This window comes from Notamacropus eugenii, chromosome 4 (assembly GCF_028372415.1).
Source record: "Notamacropus eugenii isolate mMacEug1 chromosome 4, mMacEug1.pri_v2, whole genome shotgun sequence".
Lineage (NCBI taxonomy): Eukaryota > Metazoa > Chordata > Mammalia > Diprotodontia > Macropodidae > Notamacropus > Notamacropus eugenii.
The window spans coordinates 129,431,897-129,453,869 of NC_092875.1; positions in this window are offsets into that span (position 1 = coordinate 129,431,897).

The window sequence follows — 21,973 nt, forward strand, 5'->3', positions numbered from 1 at the left end:
AAATGGATACAGAAATCCCTAATTAGAAGTGGGAACAGATCTCAGCTTGTAGGAATTTGTCACCTGCTCTAAGATCTTTATTTGAAATAGACTATGTCAATATTATCAGTTATTATTCCTAATAATTACCTACAGCTGTAACTGTGATAAGGCACATTATGCATCTGGTATAGGCTCTAATTTCCCTGGGCCTTTCTATCTAGCAACCATGAAAATGACAGGGAAGGTGCCTTAGGCCCATCACAGCAAACAGAATCTTTGGTGCTCAAATATGCTGTCCTACTGTGACAATCTGTAACTCAATCTTCATTCATCACTTCCTGGAGTAGGGGTTCTTAATTTTTCATGTGTATGTGTCCCAGGCCTCTTTAGCAGTCTGGGGAAGCTTATGGACCCTTTCTCAGAATAGTGTTTTTAAATGTATAAAATTAAAAACAGGATTACAAAGGAAACCAATTATATTAAAATAATGTGACTGTTCCCCCTGTCCTAATTCATAGACTCCCTGAGATCTATTAGAGGACCTCTTAGGGGACCATGAACCCCAAGTTAAGGATTCTTGTCCCAAGGGATAGATTTTTTTAAGAGAAAGAAAAAATCAGCTCTAGTTCTTGGTGGGAGATCCCCTGTATTCTGCATTGACTTTTAAAACTATTAGGCTAAACCAGTTGGACTATACAGAAAGTGCTTTTATGTTGTGATGGTAGAGGTTGTGGGACAGGAAATAAATGGTAACTTTCGTTCCTCTGCCCCCTTTTCTTGGTCACAGTGCTTATAGTTCCATGTCTTAAAAACCTATGGATCTTCATTGCTAGGATCCCAGTAGCCAAACTGTCTCTTATCCTTCATAGTAAGTATTAATTTGCAGATTGGAGGGACTGATCACTGACCCACTAAACAAGTGGCACAATCACAGTGTTATATTAAAAGCCAATAGATCACAAAACAATTCCTAGAAGACCAAGGAATTATTTAGACAATGGCCAGACTCTTGTTGGAAAAAGTCACGTGGCATTGTTGAGTAATGCATTTCCAGAGTGGGCTGGGATATAGATGGCATCCAAATTCTGTCTGTTAGACCAGTTGGCAAGAAACAATATTAATAAGTTAAATTGATAATCCGAAATTAATAAATAGTATTACTGAATTACTAAATAACATAGCAGTAAATCATATCAGTAGCTGACATTCAGATATCACTTGAAGGCTTGAAAAGTGAAGTGTTTAACCTACATTATTCCATTTTCTGTTGCTCCTCCAAACAATCCCTTGAGGTGGATAATACAGATATTGTTACCTACACTTTGTAGGTGAGGAGACTGAGACTCACAATAGTTAAGGGAATGGCCCAATGATACAAAGGTAGCCAGGGACGGCCATCTACTCCAACCTTCTTGCCTTCTACCTCAACACTCTTTTGACTATTCCTCATTGCCTTTCAGGATAGCAAATATTTTCCATATAAATATTACACATAGAAAATGGAAAACAGCATGGTGTGATGAATAAAGCGTTGACCTCAAAGTCAGGATATAAGTCAGAATTTTCAGTGGATATCAGGCCCTACCAATAACTAATGACACTATGCCGAAGGAGCTTCAGTCAGAATTGGACTACTCACTCTCCTCTGATCCCACTGAATAACATTCAACTGCATGTCTTTGCTTCTGATGTTTCCCAAGCTCCACATGCTCTTCTTGCCTTTTCTTTCTCTGTTGAAGTCCAAAACATGGTTTGAGAACCAGATCAGGTGCCATATCCTTTACCAATCCTTCTTCTGAGCCATTTCCTTCATGAAACTCTGTTTCTGAGAGAGCTCTGAATACGTATGCTATGGTCCTACTCATGTTCTCTTAGCTGGAAGATCTGAGGAGGAGTGGAAGGATGGGATCAAGTAGAAGTTTGGAAGATGTCATGATATTTCAAAACTAGTTTCAAAATTGCTTTAAATTGCCATCAGTGGTATCATGGAAAGAGCTTTGAATTGAGAATGAGAGGACCTGAGTTGAAATCCTAGCTCAACCACTAATTACCTATGTGACTGTGTAAATCACTTATCACCTTGGACCTCAGTTTCCTCACTTATAAAAAGGACTTGCACTAAATGATCATGAGTTCTCTTCCAATTTTAAATCTATGGTTCTACAGTCCTAAATATAAGAGGTTCTGGGTGATTTTTTTAAAAAAAATCTTTTAGATCACCAAATCCTGAAAGCTAGATGCCAATTTAGCTTGTAGCTTGTGAGTAATTAAAACACTTAATGACTAATGATGGCTAGAATATTGAGTTAGAAGGTAGGTGAGTTGGATTCTTGAAGATATCTTTCTGAGTATTTCTCCCTTCGACCTCCTGTGTCTTTGCTTCCCACTCTATTGCTTTGTCCTTTGTATTTGTAGATGAGACAACTGGCAGTAACTTTTCTCCAAGTGCTTGGGTGTGGCTAAAAGACAAAGATGAACATTGTACCTGTCCCCTATCTGCCCTTCAGAGGATTTTATTTTTTTTAGTAAGATATCTGTGGGAAAGACATAGTCATAAGAGGTGTTGGTGAGTTCCTTTCAACCCCACCCTATCTAAGCGTGTAATAACCTCTACTTCTTCCCCATGCCTAGGCCCTTGAAATGCACTTTCCCCTAGGCTGACATTGAATATGTTTCCAGTTCTTTGTTACTACAGAAGGTGCTACTATTGGATATTTTGGTGTATATGGAACTTTTCTTTTTATCAGACATCTTTGTGGTATACACCCAGCAATGGGTTCTCATGTCAAAGGTTATAGACATTTTAATCACTTTATTAACATAATGCAAAATTGTTTTCCAGAATGGCTGGACCACTTTACAACTCTTCCAACTTTACCATGTCCATCTTTCCATGGTCTCTCTAGCATCGAATATTTCTACCTTTTATCATCTTTGACAGTTTATTGGGTGTGAGAAAAAACAGAATTGTTTTAATTTGTATTTTCCTTGTTAGTGATTTGGAGCAACATTTTATATGGTTGTTAAGTTTGTAATCCTTCTTTTGAGAATTGTTATTCATATTTTTTGACCATCTACCTGTTCATTGACTGAGTTGTTTCAGTTGTGTCCAACTCTTTGTGATCATACTTGGGGTTTTTTTTTGAGCAAAGATACTGCAGTGTTTTGCCATTTCCTTCTCCAACTAATTTCACAAATGAGGAAACTGAGGCAAACAAAAGTAAGTGATTTGCCCAAGGTCACACAGCTAGCATGTGTCTGAGCTGGATTTGAACTCAGGTCTTCCTCATCCAGGCCCAATGCTCTATCCACTGTGCAACCTACTTGTTCCCATTGTCTGATACTGAATGTGAAACCATGACTATTTTATTAACTTAATAAACTTTAGTGGAAACATTCTATTTCCTTCCTCTTATGGCATTTTATAAGATGTCCTCATGTCCAAAATGTTTTCCCTCCTCATGTCCAACTTTTAGAATCCCTTATGTCCTCTTCAAAGCTTGTTTCAAATGTCATTTCTTCAAGTAGTCTTTTTCTGATTCCTCTCAATTATTCCTGCTCTCCCTTTTCTCCCCAATTATTTTATATTTACTTTTCATATATAACTTATTCATTTATCTATGTATGTGTTTTTCCTTATAGTAGAAAGTAAACTCCTTGAGGGTAAAGAGGGAAGAAATAAACATTTATTAAGAGTGTACTCTGTCCCAGGCACTGTGCCAATCACTTTAAAATTATCATCTCATTTAATCCTCAAACAACTCTGGGATGTAAATGTGATTATTTCTCCTCATTTTAAAGTTGATATAATGGAGACAGATAGAGGTAAAGTGACTTTCTCAGGGTCACACAGCCAGTAAGTGATTGAGGCTAGATCTGAACTCAGGTCTTCCTGAGTGTAGATTTACCAGTCTATCCATTGTGCCACCTAGTTGCCATGGTCTCTCTTTCTTTTCTTCCCTCCCTTCTTTCTTTGTTCTCTCCCCTTCGCCCCTTCTCCCCTTTGTCTTTTAAATCAGTTCAATACAATGTAACATATAGCTTGTTCCATTGCATTGAATTGAACCTGGATGTTCTTGGGATATCTGTCTGCATTTTCATTATCTGTCTTGCACCTTAAGCTCCAGGAGGTAGTACCCACATCCTGGTTGATTTTATTCATTATTAGGGCCAAGGGTAGAGACCTGCTTTGTCTATTACTTTGGTGCTACTTCTACTTATTATGGTGATGAAATACCTTGAGCTCTTTTGGTTTTTTTTGGTGGTGATGAGGGAAGCAAATCACAAAGACTGTGAAATGGGCTATCACAGATACAGGTGGAAATTCATAACTGGCTAGATGAGAGCTTGCCAAATCATGCTGATGAGTGGTTTTCCCTTTACTTCTGGCTGCCTCTCTTTTGATTTTAATCTAGTACCATCCCTGGATGAAGCATACACCCACTGATGTCAACTGTAGGCCTAGGAGCCATGGATTTCTTCTAGGAAGACAGACCCTGAACAGGAAGCTCTATTGTGTCATGCTCTGAGGGATTCAATAACTTTGGAAACTGAGAAGGCGGGCCAGGAGTCATGGGAAGCATGGAAACTCTGTTGGGTAACCGTTTGTGTATTCGTTCTGTTTGCTTGCTTAACAATTCCCTCTTCAGCTGTGTATTCCCCCTAATAAATCTGCCTTTCTCCTTAATAAATCTTACCCTCATTGTGTTGTGTATGAAGAGTTCTTATAATCCCTGACTGGCTCAATTATTCCTCAGAGTATTGTATAAGTTCTATTGTGAATTGTTATTACTTTGAGAGACAGAGTGGAACTCATTTGCATTCACGCCCTCACTAAGCTGGAGCCACCACCGAGCTCCCTGCTAATGCATGGCAGGAGATCTCAACACTGAACTGAGGTCACCAAACTAAGGTCAGTTTCACCCTACCACATGGTGATCCATTATTGGAAGGCTGAAGGAATGTATCAAGAACCCAATGAAGCAGACTCAGAAATTATACTGCAAGCCAGGTTTCTAGCTGGGAAATATGGCAAGAGACAGGCAGGCTGCTCTAGTGTGCTGTAACCAAAAACAGCATGGTTCGTTTGGAGTGAAAATAATCATCCTTTCCATGACGTAGGGTGGTAGAAAGAGTAAGAAGCCAGAGAATTTGTACCAGCAAAAGATGCTGTACAACTGAGAGACAATGGAGTGGATAGAGAACTACATTCAGAGTCAGGAAAACCTGGGCTCAAGGTCTACCTGTGACACTAGTTGTGTGAGCTTGGTCAGGTCATTTAACTTCTTTGAGTCTTAGTATTGTTGCTTATAAAATGATGATAATAATATCCATAGCACACCTAGAATGCACTCCTTTCTTACTTCTGTCTCTAAGAATTCCCAGATTCCTTCCAAGCTCAGTTCAAACACTATCTTGTTCACAAAGCCTTTCATGATCTAGCCAGTTTCAAATGGTTCTCTTCTCTTTGTTTATTTTGGTTTATAATATATATGTATATACATACATATATGCATACACATACATATATATGCATATATTTATATGTGTATGTTAGTCAATCAAAAAGCATATATTAAATTCCTATGTGTCAGACACAGTATCAGGTACTAGAGATATAGAGATAGAGAACGAAACAAGCTTTACTATCAAAGAACTCACATTTGAACATATTGTCTCTACCCTTGTTGAATAGGGCATTGGCCCTCGAGTCAGACAGATCTGTGTTCAAATCCAGGCTCAGTCACATACTAGTTGTGTGACCTTGGGCAAGTCACTTAACCCTGTTTGTCTCTTTGGAGGCAGAGGCTTTCATTTTTGCCTTTGTTTCCTCAGGTCTTAGTTTAGTTCCTAGCACACAGTAGGTGTTTAATAAATTCTTGTTGATTGATTGATTATACTTACTCAGAATTATTGCAAGGTTCAAATGAGTTAATTATGAAAACCACTTTGTAAATTATAAAGTGCTATATCAATGTCAGTTATTATTATCATCAATAAATGTAGAGAAAACTACTAGTTACATATTGATCATCCTAAAAAGTTAATACCACCAGACAGCATCACTGAAGAGGAAAATTTTCATCTTGCTGTTGAGGGATATTCAGGTAGCATGCAAGTAGCATAGAACCTATTGTAGGTTCTATTTTTTTTAATTGACTCAGATTATACACATTAGTTAAAGACCACAAATAATCAGCAATTAACAAATTGTGCTTCACAGTTTGCGAAGCACTTTAACCATGTTATCTTATTTGAGCTACACAAATGAATAGATGTAACTCAAACACTGCTTTCACGTTAAGTCTTTTCTGAACCCCTTAACTGTTAGAGCCCTTTCCCCTTTTCTCTTTAATCTTGATTAAATACTTTGGATTTATTTTCTTTTGTATACATTATGCACACATGCATATATACACATACCCCCATATACACATAAACATACCACACACATTTTGTATATGTACATATATGTATGTATACACATATACACAGATCACCAGCCTCACTTCTCCTCCAGAGCCACCTGAATCCAGTGACCAGATATTCATCAGGATGACTGGAGATGATCCAGGATGAGGCAATTGGGGCTAAGTGACTTGCCCAAGGTCACACAGCTAGTGAGTGTCAAGTGTCTGAGGGGAGATTTGAACTCAGGTCCTTCTGACTCCTGCACTGGTGCTGTATCCACTGTACTACCTAGCTGCCCCATATAATAGTCTATGGTCATCTACACATAGTAATACATGTAGTAGTCTATGTAGAAACTAATTTATATATAGAACGTAGGCTAAAATATATAATAGTCTAGATAATTGTGTATATAATATATATATTCTCTGTGTGTTCGTGTATGTGTGTGTGTGTACATACACACATATTGCTCCCCCCTTATCTCTGCAATTAACATTAAATCTCTTTGAGAATGAAGATAGTTTTGTTATCTTTCTGTCCCTAGTGCCTGGCATACTATAGGCACTTAATAAAGGCTCCCAGGAGGATAAAGTTGTAGGTTCAAGTGCAATTTATCATGTTGCCAGGCTTCATGGAAAACAATTCTTTCTGCTTGTATAATCTCTACCTTTTTTTCAAAGCCCAGACTATATCTGATTTTCAGTATGAAGTCTTTCTGATCTCCTTGGTGATTAATCCCTCTGAATGGATAGTATTTGTTCTCTGTACTGTTTATTAGTTAGATACCCAAGTTCCCAAACATGATAGAATCAAGTGCAGTGTGGCCTAAAATAATCACAAAAGTACATAAATTGTAGATTTAAAAGAAAACATTCAAAAGTGATGGGACTTTAGAGATCATCTAGTGCATCAGTTCCCAAAATGTTGTACAATGACCCATAGGAGTCCCCAAAACTCTTTCAAGGAGTCTACAAAGTCAAAATTTTCATATGACTATTTTCAAATAGTTATGAGATAAATTATAAGACAAAAATAAGACATTATTTTCCTATTAAAATATTCTTCCTCTTTCCAACTATATGTCTGTGTGAAGTGAGAAATTGTTCATATACTTAAACCAAAGCAGCATATCACAGTTGATTATGCAGAAGATCTGAGAATCCAGCTGTCTTCCATTATGACAGACATTTGTAAAAAATAGATAAAACAATACCATTCTTCCTACTAATTCTTTATGGTTTTGGAAAACTGAATTATTTTTAATAAAAAAATTATGTGAACATATAATGGATTCATTATTGTTATATAAAAACAAATACATAAATGTTTAAAAAGTATCAGTTTTAATTTCTAATGCAGTAAATATTGATAGATATCCAGTAGTGTTTGGGAGCCAACTCATATTGGCTCAACAGAGCTAGCAGTTAAATCTTCAGTGTGAGCATTTGCACTTTGAACATTGGCAAATTTTACAAATAGTGGCTTGATTTATTGTTTTATTGATTACCTAGACTTAAGAAAGTGCAGCTAGGTGGCACAAAGGATAGAGGGCTAGGTTTGAAGGCAAGAAGACTCATTGTTGTAAGTTCCAAAATGGACTCAGACCACACTAACTGTGTGACTTTGGGCAAGTCACTTAGCCCTGTTTGCCTCAGTTTCCTCATCTGTCAAATGAGCCAGAGAAGGAAATGGAAATCCACTGCAATATCTTTGCCAAAAAATCTCCAAATGAGGTCATAAAAAGTAGGACATGACTGAAAGCAACTGAATAACAATAAGAAAATGGTGGAGAAAATGTTAATAATGCAAATTAAATTTTGAAATGTGATATATGTATTTTTTAAAAGTGAGCTGATTGTTAAATGTTTACCAGAACACTCCTGGTTATAACCCACATAAACAAAAGCTCTTTGGGGGTAATCAATAATTTTTAAGAGTGTATAGGGGTGTTGACACCAAAAAAGTTGAGAACTGTGTATCCAATTCTGCCCCCTCCTTTTACATATGAGAAATCCATGACCCAGAGAAGATAAACAATGGATGATTAACAGAGAGAAGGTCAGTAGGATTGGACTTTAGAATGTAGGAAGGAGAATAGTGTGTGATGAGGATGAAAAGATAGATCAGGTTCAAGTTGTGAAGGGCTTTAAGACTCACACAGCCCCAGCCTTGGAGTCAGGAGGACTTGAGTTCAAGTCTGACCTCAGACACTTACTAGTTGTGTCACCCTGGGCAAATCACTTATCCCTGACTGTCTCTAAAAAAAAAAAAAAAAAAAAAAAAAAAGAGTCAAAAGAAGAGTTTATATTTTATCCTAGAGGTAGTAGGGAGCCATTGGGGTTTATTGAGTACGGTAGTGACATGGTCATGTCTGTATTTATGGAAAATAACTTTGGGAGAAGTGTGGAAGGTGAATTAGAATGTGGAGAGACTTGAGAGAGTGAGATCAATTAGGAACTATTACATTTGTCCAAGTGAGAGGGCACGATGTCTTTATCCAAGGTGGTGATTGTGTGAATAGAGAGCAGGGGTCCTATGTGAGAGATGCAGCGGAGATAGAAACTCAAAAATTTGATTGCTGAGCAGATATGAGATATGGATAAGAGTGTGGGGATCGAGGATAGAACTGAATTTATAAACCTGGTGACAAGAATTGGCTCCCACAGCTGAGAGAATTTGTGACCTTTGAAGGAACCTGAGATCTATCGATATCAATCATGCTTTTACTATGCTGGTCACCCTTCTGGTCACCTTGAAATGCCAGGATAAAAATGAAACTAAGGGGCTTCCCTTGTAATGGGAGAAACAACACATATACAGAGAAATATGTGAGGAAACGTATACAAAACAAATACAAGATAGTTTTAGGGTCTGGAGGAGATCAGGGGATCTCAACTTTGAAGGAAGCTAGGGATATTAAGAGACAGATATAAGGAAGATGTGTTTTAGAGGCAGCAAGGTGGTACAATGTATAGAGTTCTAGACCTGAAGTCTGGAAGACCTGAGTTCAAATCTGGCCTCAGACAATTACTAACTGTGTGTCCCTGGGAAAGTCACTTAATTTCTGCCTGCCTCAGTTTACTCAACTGTAAAATGGAATAATAATATCACCTACTGTCCCCTCTCTCCCACCTTCTGGGGGTTATTGTAAGAATTAAATAAGATAATATTGGTAAAGCACTAAACCCAGAGCCTGGCACATATTAGGAGCTTAATAAGTCCTTCCTTCCTTCCTTTGCTCCCTCCCTCTCTTTCTTCTTCCCTCCCTCCCTTCCTTCGTTCATTCCCCCTTTCCTTCACTGGAGGCATCCTGTGAAAAGGCATGGAGGCCAAAGAGCAATATTGGGTATGAGAAAAAGTAAGTAGGCCCATTTCCCTAGACCACAGAGGCTAAGAAGGGGAGCAGTATGTAATAAGACTGGAAAAGGAGGTTGGAGTTAGTTTGTAAAGGGCTTTAAATGTCAAATAGTGGAGTCTGTGTTTGGAATATTTGGGATGGGGCTGTAGTTCCACTCTCTGTTGCCTTTTTGTTTGTTTGTCTTTTGTTTTTCATGCTGTTTCACATAAAGCAGATTTCACAAAATAGTTACTGAGCAGTCATCCTTTTTTGGGGGATGGGAATTCTTCGGCAGCCCTTCTGTTTTCCTGTAACATTCCAAGTAGAAAATTGCTATTGTATCCATGTTTTGCTGTTCATTATGTAATTTCTAATTGCTGCTGACAATTGAAACATTATAGAAGAGTCATGGAAAGCAGTGGGGCTTATGCTGGACAGTACTTGTGCACCACTGGAAATATTTGGCCACCAGGCTCACCGCAGGAGAGGAGGCTTGTTGGTGCCAAAGAGCGTAGGACACATGGAGGCAAACAACCATGCATTAGATTAATTTAAAATCTTCAAGTAATCTTTCTTGGACATCTTATTCTTTTGTTTCCAAAAACTTGGGGACTGGGAAGAGAAAAAAGGGGGGGGAGAGAGAGAAAGAGAGAGAGAGAGAGACAGAGAGAGAGAGAGAGAGAGAGAGAGAGAGAGAGAATCTAAGCAATTCTGCATAAATCATTTTAAGAGACTTAGGAAAGACATGGTGACATGGTATGGAGCAAAGTCTGGTATTCTGTCGCTCAGTAAAAATGGCACCCAGTCTCCTAGGGACTGTAGTCTTCCTTTGATTCCATCTCCTAGCACCTGGCCTTTTCTTAGGACTCTATACTACTGCCATCCTATCTGTCTGGATGACAACATTCTTTTAAGTTTATTGTCTATGATGATCATGCCTGAAAGCACTTGACAAGCAAGTTGGCCTTCTTGCCTTCAGCCTTTCCTCGTTTTTCAGTTTCATTCTTTATTGCCAGAATAATCTTCTTTATACATAGAACTGATTACATTACTCCCCTGTTCAACATCCTCATTTAGATCCCTATTATGTATGAAATAAAGTCTTCATTCAGGCACGCAGAATGCTAGACTAGGAGTCAAGAAGACCTGAGATCGAATTCTGTCTCCAACACTTACTAGCTATGTGATTCTGTACAAGTCTGCCTCAGTTTCGTCACCTGTAAAGTGAAAACAGCAATAGTATCACCTTCCCAGGGTTGTTGTCAAAATGAAACTGAGACAATATATGTGAAGTGACTTGTAACCTTAAAGGGCTACATAAACGTTAGCTACTCTTAACTTATCTGGCCACTTGAAGCCCTCTACAATTTGGCTCCAACCTTTTGGGACTTCCTCTTACACAGTTTCCCTTTTTTCACTCTACATTTCATCCAGTTTTCACTATTTCCTGTTCCTGATATCTTTTCCCTTCTTTAAACTCAGTGTATGTTTAGAATAGAACAGTAAGGAACTTATTCCCTGGGGACTCTCCAAGGCACCTTTGGGACTGGACTCTAAAGGGTGAAGGGGTGCTTACACTTGCTTCAATTACTTAAATCCCTCCCCTAGTGCCTGAGGATAGATTATTCAAATCTTAGATGTTGGTTTATGTCTAGGGACTGTTTAAAGGAGGGAACGAAAAGGTCCTGAGTGTAAAACAGATACAGGACAAGTATTTATTTCCTACATATAAAAGAAACCTTAATGACATTTATATTATGCATTAAGATTTTTAAAAGGGCAGCCAGGTGGCACAGTGGATAGTGCTGGGCCTGAAGTCAGGAAGATGAATCTTCCTGACTTCAAATTTGGCCTCAGACACTTACTAGTTGTATGAATCCAGGCAAGATACTTAACCTTGTTTGCCTCAGTTTCCTCATCTGTAAAATGGGCCAGAGAAGGAAATGGCAAACCGCTTCAGTATTTTTGTCAAAAGAAAAAATCCCAAATGGGGTCATCAAGAGTCAGACATGACTGAAGTGACTAAACAACAACAAAGTTTGTATAGTTCTTGGAAATTGTTATCCTATTTGATAACAATCTCACAACAACCTTTGGAGGGTACTGTTATCTCCATTTCATAGATAAGGAAACTGGTTAAGGTTAAGCGGCTTGCCATGGGTCACATATTTAGCAAGAGTCCAAGGCAGGATTTGACTCAGCTCTTTCGGATCCCTGGCTCAGCACGCTGGATCACCAAGCTTCCTAAGGAACACAAAAAACTCACCGTGTCCATTGACAGAACAATTGAAAACATGACTCAGTCAATTTGTGATGACTATTTTACTCTCTTAGAAGGCTGATATCAAACCTTTATTAGACCATGAGGCAATTTTTAAATCTGCTGATCAGGCATTTTATGATTTATCTTGATTCTGCATTGCCCTAATAATTCCTGGGCCATGATTTCTGGCAAAATGGGTCAGCCTTGGGAGCAGTCACTTACTGCTGTTTGTCTTTTCCAAAAATCCGGGCATTCTCGGGCCACCCGTTGTCTCTGACCAGTGTATTTCAGGATCTCTGAGAACTCAGAACCCCAATGCTTGGGATAGATATTCATTCTATTTTTCTATCATTTCTATCATTCTATCTTTCCAAAGATCAGGAAATAACAAATGCAGAAGAAGAAACTCCCAAACTAGGTTCAGGCATGCCTGGGTATTCCAGATTCTTATAGTCTCATGATGGCTGGGCTTGAAACGGCTGACAGTTTGTATCCAGAAGGTCAGGGAGCTCTGAGAGTAGGGGCACTCCCTTTTAAATATCTACTGAGTCATTAGCTCTCCTTGCTCAGTGACCAATGAGGAGACAGCCTCTTCATGCCAAGCTTTTGAACCCTTTCAACACTGAATCACCATATGGCCAGAAGCAGGCAGGGAGTGTATTATCTCCAAAGGACCCAAGCAATGAGTCACCATGTCTCTGGAATTCTGGGTGTATACTCCCATGATGGCCTCCATAAGTCAATTAAGACCGTGCTATGGCATTATTGTACAGTTCCCACCCCTCTTGCCACCTTTTATACCTGTTAAAATCTTTCCCCTCCTCTAAGACCTGTCTCAAGTGCTATGTCTTCTTTCTCTCACCAGCTGAAAATGTCCTTTTTTTTTTACTTGAATATTTCATTGTCATTGTACAGTCATTCCAGACTCTTTGTGATCCCACGTTTAAGGTTTTTTTTGGCAAAGATGCTGGAGTAGTTTGTCATTCCTTTCTCCAACTCATTTTACAGACAAGGAAACTGAAGCAAACAGGGTTAAGTGATTTGCCCAGGGTCATGCAGCTAAGAAGTATCTGATGCCTGATTTGAACTCAGGTCTTCCTGACTCCAGGCTGGGCACTCTATGCCACCTAGATGCCTTGAATCTTTCATACCTCTTTTATGTTTGTACTTAAATGAATGAATGAATCCACATGTGAATGAATGAAAAAAGCACTTCTTAAGTGTTTGTTATATAATAGGCATTGTGATAAGAGCTGGGATACAAATACAAAAAGAAAGAATGTTCCTGCCCTTAAGGACAGTTCTTTCTAACAGGAGAAAACAGCCTATATGGGGAAAGTGGTGTCTCATTCTGCAATTGTTTACATGCTTTACTCAGTGTTCAAGATCCTTCTAAATACTTTATACCCATATTTGTCTACAATAGCTCTCTGACTAGATTGCAAAGTCTTTGAAGGCACAGTTTTTTGTTGCTCATTTTTGTGTTCCTGGCAGTCAATTGATTCCTGTTTACTACATATTATGTGCCAGACACTGAATACGAAGATAAAATTAACTCATTTCTGACCTCAAGGAGCATGTTGTTGTTCATCATGTCAGACTCTTTGTGACCCCATTTGGGGTTTTCTTGGCAAAGATACTGGAGTAATTCATCATTTCCTTTTCTAGCTCATTTGACAGATGTGGAAACTGAGGCAAACAGGGTTAAATGACTTGCCCAGAGTCACACAGCTAGTAAGTGTCTGAAGTAAGATTTGAACTCACAAAGTCTTCCTGACTCCTGGCCTGGCAGTCTATCCTCTGCATCCAAGGATGCATACTTTCTATCAAGAGAAACAGTATGTACCATGAGTAAGTTTATGCAGATTACAAAAAAGAGGAGCTGTAACTTGTGATTTCATTTGTATAGGGAACGTCCAGATGAGGAAACTTCCTCTACTAATGTTCGTAGGCACCTTGGAGTCTTAGAGAGTTGCCAACTGCACTGTGAGCTTTAGTGAGTTGCCTGAAGTCATGGAGCCATTTGTGACAGCAAGAAGGCTAACAAATAATACTGGAGTCTGCACATAGTAGGCGTGTTACAAATGTTTGTTGAATTGAGTTGAATTGGCTAATATAGCATCTAATATTCACTGCATCTTAGGGAGGCAGATCAATGAATTGGAATAGTTTGATCTTGCATACAGCTTTCCCTCCCATCCCCCTTCGTAGTGGATTGGGCACCTTTTCAGACAGGACATTTCCAGAGCCCAGTGAGGGTTTGGGGAAGTACATGTAAGTCCTTTGACCTCTTCTCTTCTACTAAGCAAAGCTTTGATTCTGTGGATGGAGAAAATGGGATAGAGAAGCTTTGGGGCTTGTAGATGGCTGCAAAAACAGTCCATCCCTACAAGAATCTGTCACCACCTAAATCCCAGACCTGAGCACACACCTCTCTCTCTCTCATTAGACCTCACTTCTTTCCTGGTAAGCATCATAAAGCATTATTGATGGGAAACATTTGCTTCCTGGTTGTTCTTCCTCTTCATCCTATTCACTCTCCCAGCCTTGAGCCCCTCTCTTTCCTCTCTAGCCATCAAACAGACTCCTCTGCTGGTGATGCTTACATGAGTCAAACCCACATCACTTTGGTTACGGAGCTAATCAAAGCTTTGGAGGAGAGGACTCAGCTATGCCTGAACTGCAAAGTGTTTGCACACAAATTAGAATTTTCATGTTGCACCTTAGCCAGTCTTATTGGAAAGCATTTCTTATCCACACTGAGAACCTTGCTGGAAAAACTACAAAAACTACTGGCCGTGAGCGTTGCCACCGTGTATGCAAAAATGAAACTCAAGGAGAGAAAGTCACTTTTTCATTTCAATTGACCCAGTAAGGTTGCCATGGAGCTTAACCCCCAAATGACTATGTTTCTCTGTCCCCTGGTAGGGGGTCCTTAGGGTGAAGGACTGACTTAGAGAATGGCTATCTTGTCACAATTTTCCCGGGCAGCCTTCTACACAGTAGATATAATAGTCAGGATAACCCATGGAGCATTTCAGGGGCATGAGTACCACAGTTCCCCTAATTATGTTTCTAAGAGTTGGGGCAACCAGAGCACATTTAATTACATAGAAGAGGCACCATAGATAGAGTGTTGGACTTGGGGTCAGGAAGAACTGAATCTGAATCCTTTCTCGGAGACCTACTAGCTGTGTGACCCTGGGCAGGTCACTTAACCTCTGTCAGTCTAAGCTTTCTCATCTGCAAAATGAAAATAATAATGTCTATCTCTCAAGGTTGGGGCATCTACGTCACTCAATGGACACAGCACTGGCCCTGAAGTCAGGGGGCCCAGGTTCAAATCTGGCCTTAGATACTAGTTGTGTGACCCTGGGCAAGTCACTTAACTCTGTTTACCTCAGTTTCCCCATCTCTAAAGTGAGCTGGAGAAGGAAATAGCAAGTCACTGCAGTATTTTTGCCAAGAAATACCAAATGGTGTCATGAAGAGTCAGATAGGACTGAAAAATGACTACCCAACTACAACAACAGAAAAAATAAGTGGAAAGTTAGAATTGTTGTTTGGATAGTTGGTTCAATCAGTATAGACAGCCAATCTGGATAAATTAGCCTTTAGAACTATTTTTCCTCAACTGTAGGTTTCCATCTCCTTAAAGATTTCAGGTAGTTGACTCTGAAACTGCCCTCTGTCTCGCTGGTCAAAAAGCCTGAATCTAATGAAAGGTATTTTAATTGTTCTGTAAAACTATCATTAAAAAGACAACAATGGAACAGTAACATTTAGCATTATAAATCATTCAGGCGATTTAGGACAGTGGCAATTGCCAGGTCCCTCTCTCAGAGAGCTTCTGAGGTTGGTTCATATCCCCCCATGCTTGATTTCCCCACAATGTAGGAAGGCATCTCTATTGTAGATAAGGGAGAGAAGACTCATCGCTGGCTATCACCCATGCCTGAAATTGTCTCCTCATCTCTGCCTCCTGGCTTCCTTGAGTTCCAGCTAAAATCTAATTTTCTATGAGAAGCCCTTCCTGATCTCCCTTAATGCTAGTGCCTTCCCTTTGTTAATTATCTCCAATTTGTCCTGTATGCAGCTGGTTTGCATAGAGTTGTTTTTGAGTTCTGTCCTCCATTAGACTGTGAGTTTTTGGAGAGCAGTGTCTGTCTTTTGCCTTTCTTTGTTTCCCTACAGTACCTGGCACAGAAAAAGCCTTTCCTAAGTGCTGTTGACTTACAGACTGACCTAGACTCATGAGTATATAGGTGCAATATTTCAGGGGAATATGTGTGAATGAAATAAGAAATCCTTGGAACATTACTGTGAGGGGGTGAAGGTAGAGAAACAGTGTCTGAATTTCGTCTCCAGTGTGAAGCAAGAGGAAAGTACTGGAGTTGAATAGCATGAGGCGGGGGCTGAAAGCCTCAGTAAACGACAAATGGTAGAATTCTATGGAAGGTGCTTTGCTTCCTTGGGCCTTGTGTTCAGCTTCTTAATTTAATTCAATTCATTTTTCAATCATCTGCTCTATTCCAGGTCCTGAGGATACAAGGGAAAAGATTGGGATGCCCTCAAAGAGCTTCCATTCTATTTGGAGATGCTAATATGTACATAGGCAGGTTTAAGAAAAATAGAGTGAAAGGGGTTGTGCCAAGGGAAGAGCTAGGCAAAATGGGCTAGGAGAACTGGAGAAATAGCTAGTTTAATTAAATTCAAGAAATAAATTAAGTGCCTACTGTGTGTAAGGCACTGGGCTAGGCTCTACACACACACAAAACATATATGTAGAGCCCCCGCTCTGTTAACCAGCTGTGTATAGTTACAGTGGCTCTCTTGGAAGTGGGTAAGTAACTCTTCCCTTTAGTAAGCTGAAAGAGATTGGAAGGTAGGAGTAATAGATAAAAGCTTCTCCTAAGGCTTTATTTGCTTTCCAAATTTTATTATACTGCTGAATTAGCAGCATGTTGAGAATCAATATTCCCAAGTGCCCTCAGCTAGGCAATAATTCTTTGTTGTAGTTCTGACCTTTCAATCCCTTATTTAGATATTTTGGAAATTCCCGACCTGATAGTCCAGGGTTGATTAATTATTACTCTTCAGAATTCCTCAGTGTGGTAGAACCACCTAATGAGCTGCCTCAGAATTGTTCTCTGAATTGATCTATCTATATATATGTATTCATCCATTCATTCAACTACTATTTCTTGAAGACCTCCTATTTATAGAAGACTCTGCTAGGTACTGAGGAGATGACGAAAAAGAAGGGACAATAAGATAAGCATGCTTGCCCTCCAGGATCTAGTTGGAGAAACTACAACAAGAAAGGGTGAAACTGTTATATGACAATATAAAGCAGAATATGGTTAAGTGCCACATCAGTGCACTATTGAAAAGGTTAGGGAAAGGAAAATTTAGTGTTAAGAGTTTAGTCAGGGAAGGCTATAGAATGAGAGCTAGATAATGAAAGATAGATAGCATTTGAGCAGTCAAAGGGACGAGGAGATAGAGACTGGCTTGTGATTTCTATAGTCTCATATAGACAAGTCATGGCCAAGGGACTTCCTTCTACCAATGCAAATGGGTACCTTCTCTGCAACCTATGGTCTTAGAGAGGTGCCTAGAGCACTGAGACGTTTAATGACTTATCCAAGATCACAAACCAGTATGTGTCAGTGATGGGATTTGTATCCAAATACTTTTGGCTTTGAAAACAATTCTCTATCCATTATACCTTATTGCCCTGGGGTTAGATTTAGTAATGGGTATGTCACATTCAGGGGACAGTAAAGAGAACTGTCTGACTAGAGAGGAGAAAATGGTGGGAGATACATAAGATTTGATAGGTAGTGAAATCAGATTATGAACATATTATATGTCAAGTCAAAGAGTTTGGAATTTATCTTACTGGCAATGGGGAACTGCAAGATTTTTCATTTGGGAAATAGCATGATAAAGATAGCCTTTTATCATAAGACAATAAATTTTGGGATTGGGCCCAGAATAAATTTAATGGGTAATAGACTGGAAGTATATCCACCAGGATGTTGTTCCATAGTTCTGGCATGAGATGATGCACTGGATTAGCCTGGCAGTAACAGGAATGGAAAGGAAGGAATGAATGCTAGAGACATTTTGAAGGAAAAGGCAACAGACCTGGTGGAAAAAGAAGAAAAACTGAAAGTTGACTCTGAGTTTCTAAGCTAAGTGACTGGGAAAATCATGGTACCACTGACAGAAATAGGCATGTTGGGAAGGGGAGTCATTTTTTTTTTTTTTTTGGGCAGAGGAAGCTAGTTTGTTTTAGGACATGCATGAATGAATACACAGAACTTCTATCTATTTATTATTGTCACTTGGCTATTCTGAAACTGGTTATTCTAATGGCCCCATTCAATGTCCTTGTTGTTGTGGAACCTTGCCATGGTCAGTCACGCATTCAGTTAGGGAACCAGAGGTTATTCTGGGTCCTTGCATCTACAGAGAGGACTTCAGGGGAACTCAAGGAACCACAAAGGCAATACTGGGAAATTGTGGTGAGATTTCTTGCTTGGTCACTATTTGCTAAGGGGAAAAATAGATTTTCCAAGCAGAAAGCCATGGTGGAAAAATCTGATGTTGTCTTCCCTTTTGGATCAGAGACTGTGTCTTCTCTATGTTCTATAAACTCCCACCCCACAGGTACTCCAGGTGCATGTGAGTCAGAAGTGAATAGTATTTCTTTGTATGTATGTGTATGTGTGTATGTGTGTATGTGTGTGTGTGTGTGTGTGTGTGTGGTGGGGGAAAGGGGTCATATGATTTATATGATTTCTGTGTGTTTGGATAAGACACTGGGTTCAATTTTGTCTTCTGGGACAACTGACGTGTTGAAGATATGGCAACTCTTTTTGAGTAGCAATAGCAGGTAGGGGTACAATTGGACATTTTTGAAGGTTTATTAATATTTATCTGAAGATATTCCTCCCTTACTCAAAAATCTTCAGTGACTCTCCATTACTTCTAAGATAAAATACAGATTCTTCAGCCTAGCACTTATAACTCTTTGCCACCTAGTTTCACAACTACCTTTCTAGTCTTAAATTATGTTTCTTCCTGTCCTTACTCTCCATTCCAGCCAAACTGGCATACTAACTGTTTCTTGTACATAACATTTCATTTCCCACTTCCACATATTTATACAGGAGATCCTCTGTTTCAGAATTGCATTGCTTCCTAGCTCCACCATGAAGAAGCCCTGTCTTACTTCAAAGCATAGGTCAGGTGCCATCTCCTATAGCAGGCACCTCCCACCCCATTCTTGGTCCCTTTAGAATTACTTTACATATGTTTTGTTCCTTTAATGATATGCATGTTGTATCCCCACTACAGAATTCAGACTTATTAATGACAGGGACTGTTTTGCCTTGTCTTTGTATCTCCAGCAATGAATGTCGGTGCCTTGTGCATAATAGGAAATAAGAAAAAATTTTAAAATGCTTGTTGAATTAAGTCAAATATATCAAATGGGATAATGAGTGTAAAGTGTTTGGTGGACTTTAAAGAATTACATATTGCCATTACACCCACCACCACTGCCATCACCACCATCATCATCATCTTTATTTGCCATTGCTGCTGTTGTCCCTTCATTCTCCAAGAGGACCGAAATGACATCATTGTGTTGGGGTCACAGTACAGTGCATCGAACCGTGGCTGATCAGACCAATGTGAGCTTTGAAGATTCTACCATAGGTAGAGTACACATAGTCCATATGAACATTTGGAGCAGAGGTGCCTCTAAATTTGCTCATCTCACATTTATTTTGAGCTACTGTAATTTTATTTTGCTAATAGAGCACAGCAGGCATATCATGCTGGGCAGTCCTTGTATCAATGTCTCCCATATTTCATAATCATTCCAGAATCTTTCAGAGTGACCTTGAGGGTGTCCTTGTATCACTTATTCTGACCTCCATGTGAGCACTTGCCTTGTGTGAGTTCTCTATAAAAAGTCTTTTAGACAAACATATGTTTGGCATTTGAACAATGTGTCCAGCTCATTGGAGTTAACGCTAGTGCAACTATTACCTCCACCCACCAAAAAGATCTGAGTTCAAATCCCACCTCACACATTCACTAGTTGTGTGACTTTGGCCAAGTCACTTAATGTCTTTGAACTCCAGTTTTTTCATCTACTAACATATATATCACAGAATTATTGTGAGGGTCAAAAAAGATAAGGTATGTGAACTGCTTTGTACTCATTAAAGTCATGTATCAATGCTACTTATTGCTACTGTCATCAGTGACTATATCCTTGACATCTTCCAGTTTCATGAAATATCAGTAAGAGGTGCTGCTGAAATTCTGAGTGGAAAGTGCATCTTTATTCAGTTAGGATATAAGCAAAGTAAATATGTATTTCAATGAACCCTTTTCAAGATGTGGCAGCTGGGGGCATTGTAGATAGAATACTGGTCATGGAGTCAGAGAGATCTGAATTCATTCAAATCCTGCCCTAAATACTTACTAGTTGTGTAACCCCAGGAAAGTCATCCAACCTTTGCCTGGTTTCCTCATCTATAATAATAATAGCAATTATCTCTCAGTGTTATTGTGAGGATAAAATGAGATAATATCTGTAAAGTGCTTTGCAAACCTGAAAATACTATATAAATGCTAGTTATGATGAACATAATTAGAAGTAGGGGAAGGATGGGAATTCAGTTTGAGTGGAACAAAGAGGACAAAAGACAGGCAGCTCCAGCATGATGCCTAATATAGAATTCAGAGAAAAAAATGAAGACACTTGTGCATAACTTAATCATTTTTACGCTAGCTGCCAACAAGGCAAATTCAAAGTCTTTCTGAATGGCTAACGATGCTTATTACTATGACTGCAGCTGTCTATTCTTATATTTTTATGGAGGTTATCCATTCTTATGATGGTAAAAGATATAAAACCACATCTCAGAATCTCTTTTTTCTTAAAAAACTATAAAAACATGATTAATAGAACATTTTCCAAATTCACTGTCCTAACCAATTCTATTAAAAGAAATTTTAAAACATTTTCTTCCTTCTTTTCTCTTTCCAAGTTTTAAGGGGTGCTACAAATATGGAAGTCTTCTGTCAGAATTCCCTTAGATTGACAGAATAGCTTTCTGATTGTTACATAAAAAGACAGTGGGACTTTATTTAAAAAACCCAATACTGTTTTATCCCTCTTGCAGCTGAAAAATACGCTTGTGTCGGGTACATTTACAAAAATGGAGGTAATATACTTTATCTATCACCAAATCCTCCCATTCCAAAAATTACAGGAAATGATTAGAGTGCTTTGGTAGGTTCTTTCCCTAGCAAATTGGTTTGTAAACCTCTTTGCTGCTGGTGCCCTGCTTGGTAAGGCCCCAGCCTTTCTCTTTCAGTATTTCCCCCTCTAGGCTCTCCGAGTCAACCCTTCAGCAGCCTTCGGTTCCTTCATGGTAAATGAAGATGACAGTATAATAGAGCTGGTGATGGTCAGGTTTCAAAAGACAATAACAGCACGTTGATGAGAAACAATCACCAGAACATGAGCACTTGTAAGAAGCCAGAGATAAAAGAGTCTTGTTTTCTTGGCAGGCCACGTAGATGTTCGGCAATGACGGATGATACGTCTGTTATCTTGACACCATACTCTCCCATGCTGAAACTGTTTATGAGAAACAAACATCATATGAAAAACAGATTGCCAGACACTAAGTAAATCACTCTAAAGAGTAACGAGTCATTCATCGCCAGCCCTGCCCGCATTGTCATTGTTATGATGTAACACATTCCTCACCACTGATATTGTCTCCAAATTTGGGCACAAAAGCCTCCTCTTGATCAGTTGGCTGTGGGCCCCAGCCTTACAATACACCACACACACTCGTACAAGCGCACGCATGCACCCAAACCTGAGTTGAGTACAAAGGGGAAAGCCTAGAAGAACGGAATATTAAAAAGGTGTGTGG